The 14,349-nt window shown below is 40.8% G+C and overlaps 1 long non-coding RNA gene across 1 annotated transcript in view; it reads right to left on the minus strand.

The window, feature by feature from the left end:
- Window positions 1-14,349, minus strand: part of LOC108876538 (uncharacterized) — a 24,439-nt gene continuing 10,090 nt past the window's right edge. Inside the window, exon 3 of the long non-coding RNA XR_001960005.2 lies at window positions 1-2,623. This is a non-coding gene — a long non-coding RNA (uncharacterized LOC108876538). The remainder of the gene's footprint in view (window positions 2,624-14,349) is intronic.

Here is a 14,349-nt window from a genome sequence, read left to right on the forward strand (position 1 = left end):
TAAATTTAAAGTTGAATAGTAAACACCTGTACACACCAGAGAAGAAGACAGAATTTTGTATTTATTTATTGCCTCAGGAATAACAGATTTCCCAGCACTGAACAAGTAACTTTATGGATAAAAACACTTCTGATTCGACTGCAGGACAAATGCATTTTTACACATTATCATCCATGTAACCCATATTCTAGGTTACATTTCACAAAAATAATGAATATTTATATATAGCTGATCTGCAGTATACAGCCAAAATACTTTAATATGTTTTGACTGATTGATTCGATTCAACCTTGTGGGCTTACCGATTTTGGTGTGAGAGCTCCTCTCAGAGCTGCCAGCTGGCCGCCCCACATCATCTCAGCTGCTCGTGGCCCACAATGTGCCCGGGAAATTAACCACCACACCCACTTGAAGCTTGAACTGACAGGGTGAAAATGAAAAATGTCAACAGCTAGCTCGGCAGCTCGCTGTCTGATATCGTACAGAAAGTCTTCCTCCACTGTCAAAACTGGGATATTTTGGGGTGCAGTTATCTCCTCTTGCACTGCTGATGAGGTTTTGCTACACACAGGGCCATAGCCAGGAATTTAGAAATACTGAGGTCATGAGATACTATCTTTTTATCTAATCGTCTAAATACTGTACTCCACCCTCCACCCAGGATTATACTTGAAAAAAACTATAGCCTGATTCCCTTGGTTTTGTTGAAATCTGGACAGAAACATACATTTTAAAAATATTTAGAGACTGAAAAGTCTAAATCAGCTTTCCTGTGGAAATTGTGCATAGCTGAAGATTGTAAACTCCTCCTCAGGTCATTAAAGCCCCCAGATTTCCAGAAACGATTACAAGGACATGGCCTAAAGACACTAAACATAAAGGAGTAATTCAACATTTTGGGAAATCCACTAATTCCCTTATCTGCTAATTAAGTCTGTATGTTAAGTATGAAAACTGGAGACAGAGGGAGACAGTTGTCTGGCTCTTTCCAAAATTCCAGTTCCAAAAAAGGTGTTTTTGTCCCTGTATGTTTATGACTGTGTGTGTGTGTGTGTGTGCTAAAATATGAAGAGGAGGTCCACCCCAACAGAAAAGCTAAACTCAAACCACAAGCTCCCTAATGCAGCTCAGCAGGGAGAGTGCCTCCACGTCATCCAACACCAGCCCCAAACAAGATTACGGTGCAGAAAATACCAAGCCTCTCAAATGTTCCACTGTATCTCCCACAGCTCTTCGCTCTTTTTCTGAGCGTAGACATCTGTCTTTTCACCAGCTCTTCACTCTTTGTCTGTGTGTAGACGGGTGTCAGCACACAGAGAGCAGAGTGCCACTTTCTGTTTCTCTCAGAGTATCAAGGTTAAAATATGTAAGTCACACCTTGCATGTTGACATTTTCAGGATTCAGTCTGCGTCGCCCACCCTGCTCACTGATGAGCAGTTGATTTGGGTGAAAACATTTAAGCTGCTCCCACAGATGGTTTTACAGTCAAATCCTCTCCGACAGCCCACACACCAACCATAAAACTGTGTACAGAGCTATTTGTAGACAAATGTGTCAAATGTAAACGAGGAACCCACATCCTGGTTTGAGAAGGTGGGTGATTTGTCTTTTCTTTGTTTTATGCTACTCAGTACTATTTTTGATATCACTTAAATTGGCCGGAGCTAACAATGTAGAGAAGTTTTATGATTAGTCTCAATTTCTCCTTGTGGTTGCGCACATACCGAAAGGGGTCTGGATAATGAGAAGGAATATTTAATGTCTTTTCCCAACATGTGCTCCTGTTACTACTGCAGAACAATAATTGGAAGCACTTTGACAGCAGCATGTACAGTAACATCCCTCCTATGATCACAGCTTGGATGTAAAATATTGATGCTCTATATTATATCAGCATATCAGCTGTTGATTGCAATTTTATAATCTGTCAACAAAGGCGATAATTAGGTGAGTGCAATGTGTAATGGCATGTTCTACACATGTGCTTCTAATTGCATAAGCAAGTCTCACTGTACAAATGGATCACTTTGAATTCAGAGGAAGTGAGAGGAATAAAGCCAGACCTGAATAATTATAGCTTTCAAAACACAAGTCAGCAGTTCCCTTTGAAATCAGATTCTTGTTCTCATTCGCTTCAACATTACTGAACTCATTCGAATATGAAGGCAACATACAGGAAACCAGTGGAGAAACAGTGAAAGGGAGAGATAATATAATTAGATGGAGGAGTAGGAAAGAGACATTGGTTAGGGCTCTGCGCAATGACTAGATAGATGAGAGAGCAGATGAAAGGAAATGGTGGGAGAGGTGGAAAAATATGTGGTTGAATGACAAAACTCTGAATCTAATCTATATAAGAGGTGTGGGCAATCGCAAATCAAAGGACTTGATGTGGCCTCTTGTGCATTTATCCCTTCAGAATGTGTCTTTTAAGTTGCGGCTGTTGTCGGCCCACTTTGCTGTGATGTTCCTTTGAAAAGACGCTTCACAAAAGTGGGTCCTGATGAGTGAAAGAAAACTGGGTCAAACGTGTAGTTTTGGCTCTCTGTGGGAGAGAACGTTGTGCCCCAGCTCCGACTCCTTTGATGTCGGCTCGGTGGTTTTGGATGCCGTCAGGATCCACTGTTGTAAAAGAAAGAATTAATAAATCAAGCCTAATTCTATAGCAAGGCACATCAAGAAGCTCCACTATTCAGTGTTCACGGTCTGCATACTAAAGACTGCGAGTGTGAATTCCAGATGTTCATTCCCATTACTGTGCCACAGAATGAAATTGGGTTGGGACTGTGGACTGGTCTGGGTCTGTCATGCACAACAGTTTGGATGCCACTAATCAGACTCTGAGCTGCTGACTGACTTTGGGGAATGATGCATCATACACAAACACTATTCTCTATGCTGCTGATTAGATGGGAAGGAGGCATTTAATTTCCCAATTTATTCTGATTCCTCTAACGTGTGCGCCTCAGTGTTTGTCTAATTGTCTATAGCTTGTGCCATGCATAATGTAATGGATGATGTGGACTCGATTTTGACAAACAAAAATGATGCCCTTCATTGCTGGGTTCTATTGATTCTTGAAACTGATTGATTGGCCGGGAGCAGGCAGTGTTTGTTTAATGATCATTTGTTTGCCAAAGTACATTTGTTTGTTCCTCTAGGAGGAAAACTTACTGTACCTCCAAAATAAGCACTGCCCATGCATGACATTTATTTGCATATTCACACCATCATAGGGAAACACACCCACTGAATTTGGTGACCCTGCCTGTGACCCTGTTTCACGCTTCAGTTAGGGCAAAAATGTGCAAAACCCAACTGAAACCTATTGATTTGACGACCCTGTGGCCTTCTTGTACTAAGATTTCACTGGTCCTGAATAACAGTTCTGTCAATAACCAACTACACTGAATGTAGAAATTGTACAATTATCTTTCTGTGGTTTCTTGGATGGAAATTATTGATTTTTCCTTTCCACTGTGCACAACAGAAACATGAGTTACACACACCTGTCCTCCAACCTAAACAACCATATAGGTCATCTGTCCCTGTCCTGTTTCAATGAAAAAAACATGGTTAAGGTTATGGAATGGTTGTGGATAAAAGAAACAATGACGGCTATCACTTTTACACAAGAAACAAACAGTGGCTTACTATGTGAAAGTCCTGTGTTTGGTCAAACCCATCCACCCACTTCAACCTCCTCCTAACATGGACTTTGCTGCACTATGTGCTACGTCATCTGACTTCCTCCTTTGCTCCTCTCATAAAAGCAGTAGGAGGTTGACCAACAATAAATGTAACTGACTGCAATAACCACCTTGTACAGATTACCCATGGGGTGGTTTCTGCAGGAGGAGGAGCAGTGCATGAGGAAGATGTGTTGCCCAGTCTCCATAACACAAAGACCACCACCAACATTCCTTTGGGATTTGCTGGTGTATAGAAGACCAACCTTAAGGCCAACATCTGCTCCTCCCACAGAATACATGAAGCAGGATAGCTTTGCTTCATTGGATGTGTGCTACATTCACAATGCATGCCAGCCTGCACGGCTCACTGCGGCAATTTTCCTCTTTGCCACCTCTCAGTCGTAGGACCCCCCCACCCCAACCTCCCCGAATAAAATGTGGAAAGGTAGAAATGTAAAAGGGGAGTTATATGGGTCCTCTGAAGCTTTTGAAATATCCAGCACATGATGTAAACACTGTGGGTAAGACAGCATCGTCTTACATTCACAGCCTCCAGCAGTGACAAATCTCTATGAATAAGACATTATGTTTCGTGCAAAAAGCAGTACAGCCTTTTGTGTTTTGCTGTTCCTTTTATCCAGATAAAGAAATATAAAAATAGCTGCATGGCCAGATTGTCTGTTGGTCACACTAAATGATTTCCAGAATTTTACCTCAGCTTGGCAGACACAGTTTTCATGTAGGCACTTCAGAAACCAATTCTCTCTTTGGTCTCTCTTTTAAAATTGGACTGCCTCTGGGAAAAAATATTACTGTCTGTAATACTTGAAAACAAACAACCACTTGACTCAAAATGATGGAGGGAGGGAGTTGAGGGTTGTGTTGAGGTTGTGCAAATATAGTAGTTTGCACAACCCTCCCAAAGACACATTTCTTCCACGTCTGATTTTTATAGCATGTTCACCCATGTTCACCCTCTCTACACTCCCTGAAAGACAAATTGAAAATTAATTTTAAAAGGTGCAGTTTGCCACCCTGAGTTCCTTTCAAGCCATCTGAGGCCTGAGAGGAGGTGTGATAGTTTATTAATGAGATAAATCCCTGCACTCTATGGCCACTTGCCATTTCAATTTAAGTGCAATATTGCAAATGAAGGAAACGGTCGGTGGATCTGGGATTATAAAGCACCATTTCGGAGAGTGGTGTGTGTGTTTACACAAATGGGGGAGCTAAATATTGGAGCTAGAACAGGAAATAATTAGAGCAATGTGAAATCCATTAATTCTTGCCTGTGTGTGGATGCTGGAGAGCGCCAGGCAATAAAGACTTCTGCAATGTGAGCGCTTCTGTCACCGGGGGAGGGGATAAAATCCCAGTGAAATATGAGGATGCATTATTAACATTCAGAAGAGAGTGAGTACAGGCACGGTTTTAGTCTGTCATTTGAATTGTTATGATTAAATAATCAAGGCATTCATCAGCTTGGTGCACTATGCCCTGAATCTTTAAACTGAAATAGTTTTGATTGATTTAATGTTAGCAGGTTTTCATGATCTTTTAAATCACAAGAGAGTTTAACTGAGGAGACTGAGTTTTAATGTAAGAGGCCAGAGTGCAGGTCCAGAGATTAGCATGTAAACAACCATGTAGTTGGTCAACCCTTAACCTGATTCTCATTTCACTGATGTTCCACCCATCTATCCATTTAACCATTTATCTATTCATCTCTTCTCCATCCATCCATCCATATCTATGAATCCATCGAACCATCCATCCATCTATCTAAAATCATCTAGCCGGCCACCCAGCCATCCTCCACCCATCCATATCTATGATTCCATCCATCCATCCATCCATCCATGTTTCTGATCAACTCTTGATACTGATTCTGACTGATTTGTGCACAAATTGTGAGGTTCTCATTAGCAGTTCTGAGATATATTCCTTCCCTCTAAAGTCTATCACCAAACATGAATATTTAACAACACATATGACACCAGGACAGATTGATGTGACAGCTCCCCACCCAGAGGTTACAGTATACATACAGTATGTATGTCCTTTTTGTATGTACTATTTCCATATGCAGATTGCTTCATGGCTTTGCATGTTCATAAGAAATTCCTTCTGAATACTTCTTGACCCAGCGACCCTCACAGTGCATGTGACAGCCATGCAAAAGCTCTTGATTAAATGCTTTGTTCGGAGTGAAATGCATTTCTCGTGCACTGATGTATTATGCACACACTGATGTATTATGCACACATCATCTACCACCCTCAATATGGGAATTCATGTTTGTTTCTATGGCAACAGATATCAATGTGGTAACTAATGCATTCTAAAAATTTCAGTGGAGAAAACATTTTCAGTGTTTAGTGATATAATCACTCATATTGTACATACAATACATTCTTATTAATTGCAGTGAAGTCAAGCTTAATGTTTCAGTTTTCCGTGGAGAGGGGCAGGGGAGGTAAACACCTAGAAAAACAGATGAGACTGCTTTTGCAAAACCACCCAGTGAGCATTTTTTCCCCTCATTTGCCCCAAATCCTTTTAACCCAGGCATCTGGACCGTGGCTGCAAACAACTTAAATGTTTTATGCCTGGGTAATCCAAGTCTATTCACAAAGCAAGACTGAATAAGGCTTGTGAAAATAAATAAAGTGAAAAGGAGAGGTGGTCCCCCAGGGATCAAGACCTCCTATTTGCAGGTGTGTATGGGTCCATTAAGAACCATATGGACTGTGGGTGTAGGAATAAGATACCAGGGCGGTGGGATCATATGAGGACTGCTGTCTTCTGGGATGAAAAAAAAAAACAAATAGTATTAGTTAGTAAGTGTGGAGCAGTAGGGGAAAGAAAGGTATGTGTTTAACATCTCAGGATTTAGCCAAAGCGACTGAGAAGAATAACATTGGCATTTCCTTCAATTGACAGTTTCTTTTCTGGAGGCTATTGGAGTGCTCGTGCTTCATTACACAGAGATGGAGAGAGAGAGAGTTTATCAGTCACCACAAAGAGCTGCTGGAATGCATTGAGGACACTCCTTGCCTTGAAACCGATCACTGTCAGGGTTGGCAGGGTACAAACTGCTGACTGATTCAGTGTTCCTAAAGCTGAGGTGTTACAACGACTGTGAAACAGCCAGTGGCATCTTCCTCCTCTATTAGCATATTCATGTGCAAGAACTGATTCTGTCTGACACAACCGAACACACACACACACTGCAGCTGCAACCTTAGGCTTTGTGTTACCTTATGTGATTTGAAATAATTAAACATGGAGAAATGTTACAATCTATGGCCACAGAGGTGCTGAAATACACTTTTAGAAATCACTTCCTCTTCCAGCATCTGTGAATGTTTAGACCACCTCAGGTGTGAATAAAATGTCATGTATAAGCCAGGAGAGCTTGTTTCTTGGGAGTAAAATACCTTCTATACCTTAGTTTATCTATACAATACCACTTAGCCCTATTTAATATAAACTGCCACAGTATTTTCATCAAGATAAAAACTCTCCTGGCTTAAACTGACCCCCTCAATCACAGACCAGCAAGGTCAACACACATTAATGAGATCAGGCTGATAGACTGCCTGAAGAATTTTCCCTATCTCATTTAATTCAGAGACAAAACGTATAATCTTGCCACTCACACAGGAAAAAACCTAAATTAAAAAACACACATGCAATACAGCTTCACTTCAAACATCTTGCAAAACAAAACTACAAAATCCTTTCCACATAAACAGGAACAAAATCAACAAACAAAACCTCATTAGAAGAAAAAAAATCTTTAACCACAAAGTCTCAGGGCCCAAACTGTAAATCTTTTAGAACATTCTGGCTTTAGTTCACATCTAGAAAGAGACAGAGGAGCATTGTCAGTGGATCTGACATTATTTGTTCATAGTGACATAATAGTTAAGCAGCACATGTCTTGTTCCCTCTCCTGTAATGTGATGAAAGTACTGAAATCACTTGTAAAGTGAATCTCAAAACCAGTGTAGGTTTGACAGTTAGTACCTGGCTCCCTGCTGAACCAGCTGCAGGTACTGCAAAGATCAGAATAAAGAGGAGTCAGTGTGAAATTGAACTGTTTTTTTTCCAGAGATAGCAACTCTGTAACTTCCTGAGATTTATTGCTGCTTTCAGAATGAGAAGGTCGCTGGTCTCCATGTGAGCACAGCAGAGTGTAGTTTTCAGATGTGCTGATATTGTTTCACAACTGCTGAAAGATCCCTAAATGAAACACACAAACTAAGACAACAAATATGGACTAAAGTTACATTTTGACACTGCCCTGTGACATCTTCAGTCCCTACAGGCATCTGTGTGATAAATGTACTGCGGAGGCATGTACTGTTGTTGGAGTATGTACACAATTAAATTTTTAAGAAATGAATATTTCATAAATACATTTCCATTCACACACAGTGGTTTACATTCATGGTTCAGGAAGGCATGGGCAGTATCGCTACAAATAATGTCCATGTACATGTGCGTAGCATGTGCAGTGACATAAATATTCATGACACAAGCTGTTATTCAGTTTTCTCATTTATTTGCTTTGCTCTGACTCTGTCTTGTTGGGCTGACTTATATTTTTTCATCAGAAATGAGTGTCAGGGGATTATGTGAACACTGACACAGATTAATTCACATTTTAAAAACATGATTTTTCTCAGTAGGAATGGGGCTGGAACATGTCTATGAACAGGACAGTGACTGAAGTGTTAGAATATGAGCATAATGATCAAAACATGTTATTGTAAAGGTTTAAAAGTGCCTGAAGTGCCTGATGTGCAATTATGCACTTGTACATCATGTACCTAATACTTTGCTCTCCCATGTGTGTTTTTCCAAGGGTAATATTTACTGCAGGGTTGTTCCAATAGATTACAGAGGACAGAGGTTTCTATTATTTTGGTCACTCCATGTTTTTGAATGACATGAAATGCAATATAGATATTCACAGGCCTCAGGGGATGAATTGTTCTGTGACCTCTAAACTTTCCTCTAGTGGAAACAATCTGGCCAAAATTTTCAAAATACTGTCATTTTAACATTTATGAAGCACATTCATGCTCCACAGAGCAAAAACCCTTTCCATGCTGGGGCCTCCATGAGCTTTTCTCTGCCACACCCACAGGTCAGCTTTGGCACATTGTAGATGAATTGCTATGAACTTTGATGAACACATTATTGCCCCCATGAGGATTTTAATTTTAATAACCTGGATTTTCCTCTGGCAGCTGGCACCTTTAACACAAAAGGAGACCAAGCTTTTAACTCACTTCTTAAAACATAAAAAGCCTTTTATTAATGTTGTTTTATGTATTTTTTATTCTTGTTCTATTGTATTTTGGGAATTTAGTTCTATTTCATCCTGCATACTTTTATCTGCTGGATTGTTTTACTTTTGTTTTCCTTATGTAAAGCACTTTGATGTTGAACCAAAAGGTGCTATATAAATAAACTTTATCATTATAATCCTTATCAATTTATTTACATCACTGTCCCACCTAAATTCAATGATCCAATGTGTACATTTTCTCTCATGGTAGGGTGTAATAAATACTGCAGCCTGTAGGAGCCACCGGTGGAGCTTTATACTTGTTCACTTGCATTGGTTGAGTTGAAGGTACTTTGTTGATTTGTACCTCGAGTCACGATGCAGATGATCACCTCTGCTCCTTTATTTGTTATGTTTGTTTGTTTGGTTTATCATGGGTATTTTGGAGCCATATTTCTGCCAAACAGAGAAAAATAAAGATGATCTCCATTTTATAGATGCCCATTTATCTCATGCGAAGCATATGAAACAGCACACAGTGTGTTATATATTGCCTTCATATATTTTGTTATTATCAGTCATAAAAATCCCTGTGCCATGGCACACAGAGCAGTGCCTTGTGAGAAGGAATGAGATTGTCTCGGCTGGATTCATGTTGTATGGTTTGCTGACAAATGAGGGCACAGATTAAAACACACAAGCACGCACACAATCACATGCAGCTCACGCACACACAGATGCCATGATGTTGGAATCCAGATAATCCCAGTGTTGTTAAGGTATCAGCTGAGACACTCTTTATCTGGTCAAGTCTACATCAACTGTCTCAGCCTTAAAATCCTGTACTGCAGACTTTTTAAATGACATGGTAATCAAAGAATGCACCAAAATGTTGAAGTCCAAGACAAGTGTGTTTTCCTTCCCCATTTATATTCTATATTCAAATCTGTGTTTCCCTGTAGTCACTGTGTTTAGTTTTAGAAATGTTCATTGTAAATGCACATGAATAACACATGCTGAGGTCAAGGTCTTGGTCTTCTATCAATTTTCTATAAAGGATTTACTGAAATGTCCAGGTCCTTACCCAAGGGCAGGACGTCAGGATCTAGCTGCTGTGCATGCTGATTACTAGCCAACATCACAGTACATACCGTAACCTTTCACAAACAGACCCAGTGACATGAGCTAGTGAGCACAGGTTTAACTCCATGTTTGACCATTTATACAAGATTACTTTGAGGGATAAATACAGGGTTGTTGCTGTTGTAGATGTAAATAGTGTTAATCATGACTGATGCTAACTCAGCTGTTTTGTGCCTAAACTGAACCAAACCAAAAACATGTCAGCATTAGATCAGAAAAACTGTGATTTGTACTAGTTATAGAAGGCAGTGACAAATTATATTGTATATCCAACAGAGACATCAGATTAGGAAAGGCTAATATGTGTCATCCTTGAGGGCAGTGACATGTATTTTGCTGATATGGTTGTTAGAAAACACCACAGCGGCAACCAGGGCAGAGCAGAATTAATGGCTACAGGGACTAGATGTCGGCTCATTCTGCATAAAATAAGCTGTGTTCAGTCTCTCAGACCAAAGTCGAGCAGTATTTAACCCACATTAAACTGTGGCTGTGAGCACAGCTGTGAATCCAGGTCTGTTAATCTGCATTGATCCGTGGGCGAACATGGATTTGTTTGTTGGTTAATTGTGGAAAGGGTAAAGGTCGCAACTGCTTTTTTCATAATTTGACAGATGCATTCTGAATTAATCACAGAGGTCATAAATTAATGTTTGATTTCTATCTAATTTTTTTCTAAGAAAAAAAAAATCCAGGAAAAAATCTTTATCTTTGTGTTACATCTGAGTTAGAGTCCTTGGTCTAACACAGAGATTTGACTTCAATACCCAAAGGTCAAATTGAGTTAATTAGACACTCCACCCTGAGAGCGCTTGAGGCAACACCTGATCTAAAATCAAATCAGCAGCACTTGGCAGTCCCACTCCTGCTTGTACCACAGACAAAGAGACAGGAAAAAGCACACAAACGCTCTAAAGTAAGCAACTCCATGGGACAAGCCTGCTAAATTATAAATGACCTGGACAACTGAAAGAGCAAGTTCTTCTAATGGAAAACTTTTCAAGCAGCACAGAGTGATGGGAAGAGTGGGAGAGAAAGAGAAGCTTTCTCAAAAAAAGCCAAGCTCTGTATCTCAGTGGGGAGAGGTGGGTTTGGGATGAATATTTTATCCTTCCCTCCCCCTGTATCCTCTCACTCTATCTCTCTCTATCTTTCTGTCTCTGACAAGACCAGTTCTGCTCGAGTAGAGTTATCTGTCTTTTTCAGAGGCGTTTCGCGGCCTTGGCCACAGCCTCAATCTCAGCACCTCGCTCCCATCGAGACCAATCACAGGTCACGCCTGCCTTCAAGTTGTGGCAGCCCTGTGCTGACAGCCAGCCGGCTGAATTTAAGTTTCAGTACCGTGGAGGTTTTTCTTACCATCTACTCTCATCTAGTCTCACACTATGACATCCCCCATCCTCTTTATTTTTTAACCTTGGTTCCTCTTTCTCCCCTCTGCTGTCTTTCACATGCACCATATCGCTTCTTTTCTACCTCCACCTGTCCTGCCGTATGATTTTTCAGTTCTGCCTTGAATCACTGACCCTTTTTCTTTTAGCTCTCTCTCTTTTTTGATTTCTGCACTAATGCTACATACAGTTCCCCCGCCTCCCACGCCAGCCACTCACAGACACACATTTTTGCACTCCTGTAACCCTGTGTTTTGCATTTCACCAGCTGCTGCCACACAGTGTAAGCATTACACTCACGCTGACACGAGGGCGTTGTCAATTAGGAGAGGGCTGTAATGTAAAACTCTGGGGTGCTCTCAACAGGAGGGTAAGCGCCATTTCAATCAGAATACAATCAGGGGTGACACTTAGCCGATGGTTCAGCTAAGAGTCTGACAGCTAATTCCTGACATGCCATTGCAGAAATGCCAATTTAATGGTGATGGTGGAATTTACTCCCCATGTCATGCCACATTATTTTGCACATTATAATACTTTATGTAAATATGTGTTTTAATTTCCTCCTTGCCAACATTTGCCTATCACGTCACTCACTAATAGGCATTATACAGCACATGTTAACACTGTCAGGCCTGACATGATGGCAGGTGTAGTGAACAGCAGTATTCCTCAGAGAGCATTTCCTGCCACAGCTCCATCACTAACAGCTCTGAGAGTCACCTGGCTCGCTTCGAGGAGCACTCATCTCACTGACCTGGAAGAACCCTGTTACAAAGTAAATGCCTCTCTCTCATGGCGGGGAGACATATCAGGGTTGATGGCACGTCACCGCCTCATTCTGCAGCTCTTTTCACCTTTCGCAGGTTAGCTACTGGTGGACGAGGCGGCCAGCAGCTGCAGAGGAAAGAGGTTTCTGTGCTTTTAAAAGTTACTGTAGGTGGAGGACACACAGCCAGTACAATACCAAGCAAGAGTACGATTAGCTTAGGCTCAACTCAGATATATTTTCTATTTCTTGTGACAATAGTAATTAGCATTTAAAAAAATCCAACACATGCTGCACAGACACAAGCGTTAAACATCTATATACATAAAATGCATACATACCATGAGTGCTCTTGAACACATGAATAATGAATGCTCACTCATGCTGCTCTCAAAATAGTCTACTGTCAACATGCCAGCCTGGCATGACAGTAGGAGGATGTTGAATATTGGATTGCATCTCTCAATGCTGCAATCAATAGCTGGCAGGTCAACATTCGGTCTAAGAATCTGACGCACCGACGTGAAAGGGATATTCAAGGTTATAGAGAGAGTGGAGAGCACCTTCCCAACTCTGGCCCACCTCTGATAGAAACTGTCAGCAGCAGGGTTAAAATTACTCAGAGCTGAATAACTTAATGTTGGAGAAAGAGAAGAAATTAATAGTCAAGAGAGGAAAACAAAAAGAATGGAAAAAACAGTACTTGTTTTTTTTGCAGACATAAGTGTTTCTGGTATCTTGCTGCTCGCCTCCAGCTCTTACTCATGAAGAGAAAACCTGGCCTCAAGGAAAACATTAAAGCAAAGGTAGATTCTGATTAAGTAAGACTGCAGTCCTCCCTTGTGGGCTCGCTATTCTCTGACATTAATTGTGCAAAGACTCCTTAATGAGTCAAATGGTGTGAGTGCAGATTTGGGAATGTAGGAGTTTTTTTTTTTTTGTAACTGTATCTTCTTGGAGGTTACTGCTCACTCTTTCCAGATGCAACTAAATATTGCAACTAAAAAATATGAGGAAGAATTTGTCTGAAAGAGATGATGTTGCTGAAGATCTGAAAGATTTCTGCTCCACATCCTCACACTTGATGAAAAAAAGTGACCATGTCATATCTGAAAATGTTGCGCCTGCCTGACTTTGAACAACCCCCTTCCTAGAAATCTTATTTTCTGTTACTCATGTTTGTCAACTTCTGGCTGTCCTCAAAATAACTGGCTCGGTGAATATCAAACAATCCACTGAAATTCTTGGACACAGAGATAAGGTTAACAGCCCTTTAAAAAGTGCTAAGGTGCTGAGTTTTCCAGCAATAATGGTCTTTCCCTCTCTGCTCACTGTGGGCTTATCTTTTCCTGTAAGATGAACAAGCACACCTCCCAGTGTATGACACACTGAAAATTGCTGCTGATTTCTAAAGAATATCCCTGGTATGAGTCGTCTCAGTGGCGTGACTAATTCATCCAAGAAACCACCATGATAATAAAGACTCTAAGCTACGAGGCACACTGAACAAGATTATAATGGACTGCAGCAGTGCAGCAAGCTAGCACATTAGTCATCCTATCAAAAAATATTGTTCCTGCTAGTGATTTAGTTCTAACAAGGGATAAATACTTTTCTCCTGCATTTAAAATAGGCTTCAGGTTCACACATTGATTTTTCCTGCTGCAATCAGTAGAAACTTTCGAGGTCTTAATGGCATCCTGAAGATTAGGAAGCCAGATGTTGTGAATGTAGATCCTGAAGTTTTAGCTCAGTACCTGTGAGGAAGAGTGCTGTTAAGTTGAATAATCTACAGACTCCAACTTCTTGGTCCCGAGCTGTTATCAGCTCTGCAGGAGAGGTCCCTACACAGATTTTGCCTTTTACTGTCTGAGCTCTGGACATTCAGTCCCTGCAGCCTCAGCCTGAGAAAGATACTAAAAATATCTGGGACAAATGTCTAAATCCTGTTTTAAGTTAATTCACTCCAATGGAGTTCTTAGCCATATAGCGCTCTGCCAAACACTCTCTGCCAACTGGGCCTCATAAAATGGTAATGAGAACGCTGCCGT

Source organism: Lates calcarifer, linkage group LG6, assembly GCF_001640805.2.
Source record: "Lates calcarifer isolate ASB-BC8 linkage group LG6, TLL_Latcal_v3, whole genome shotgun sequence".
NCBI lineage: Eukaryota > Metazoa > Chordata > Actinopteri > Centropomidae > Lates > Lates calcarifer.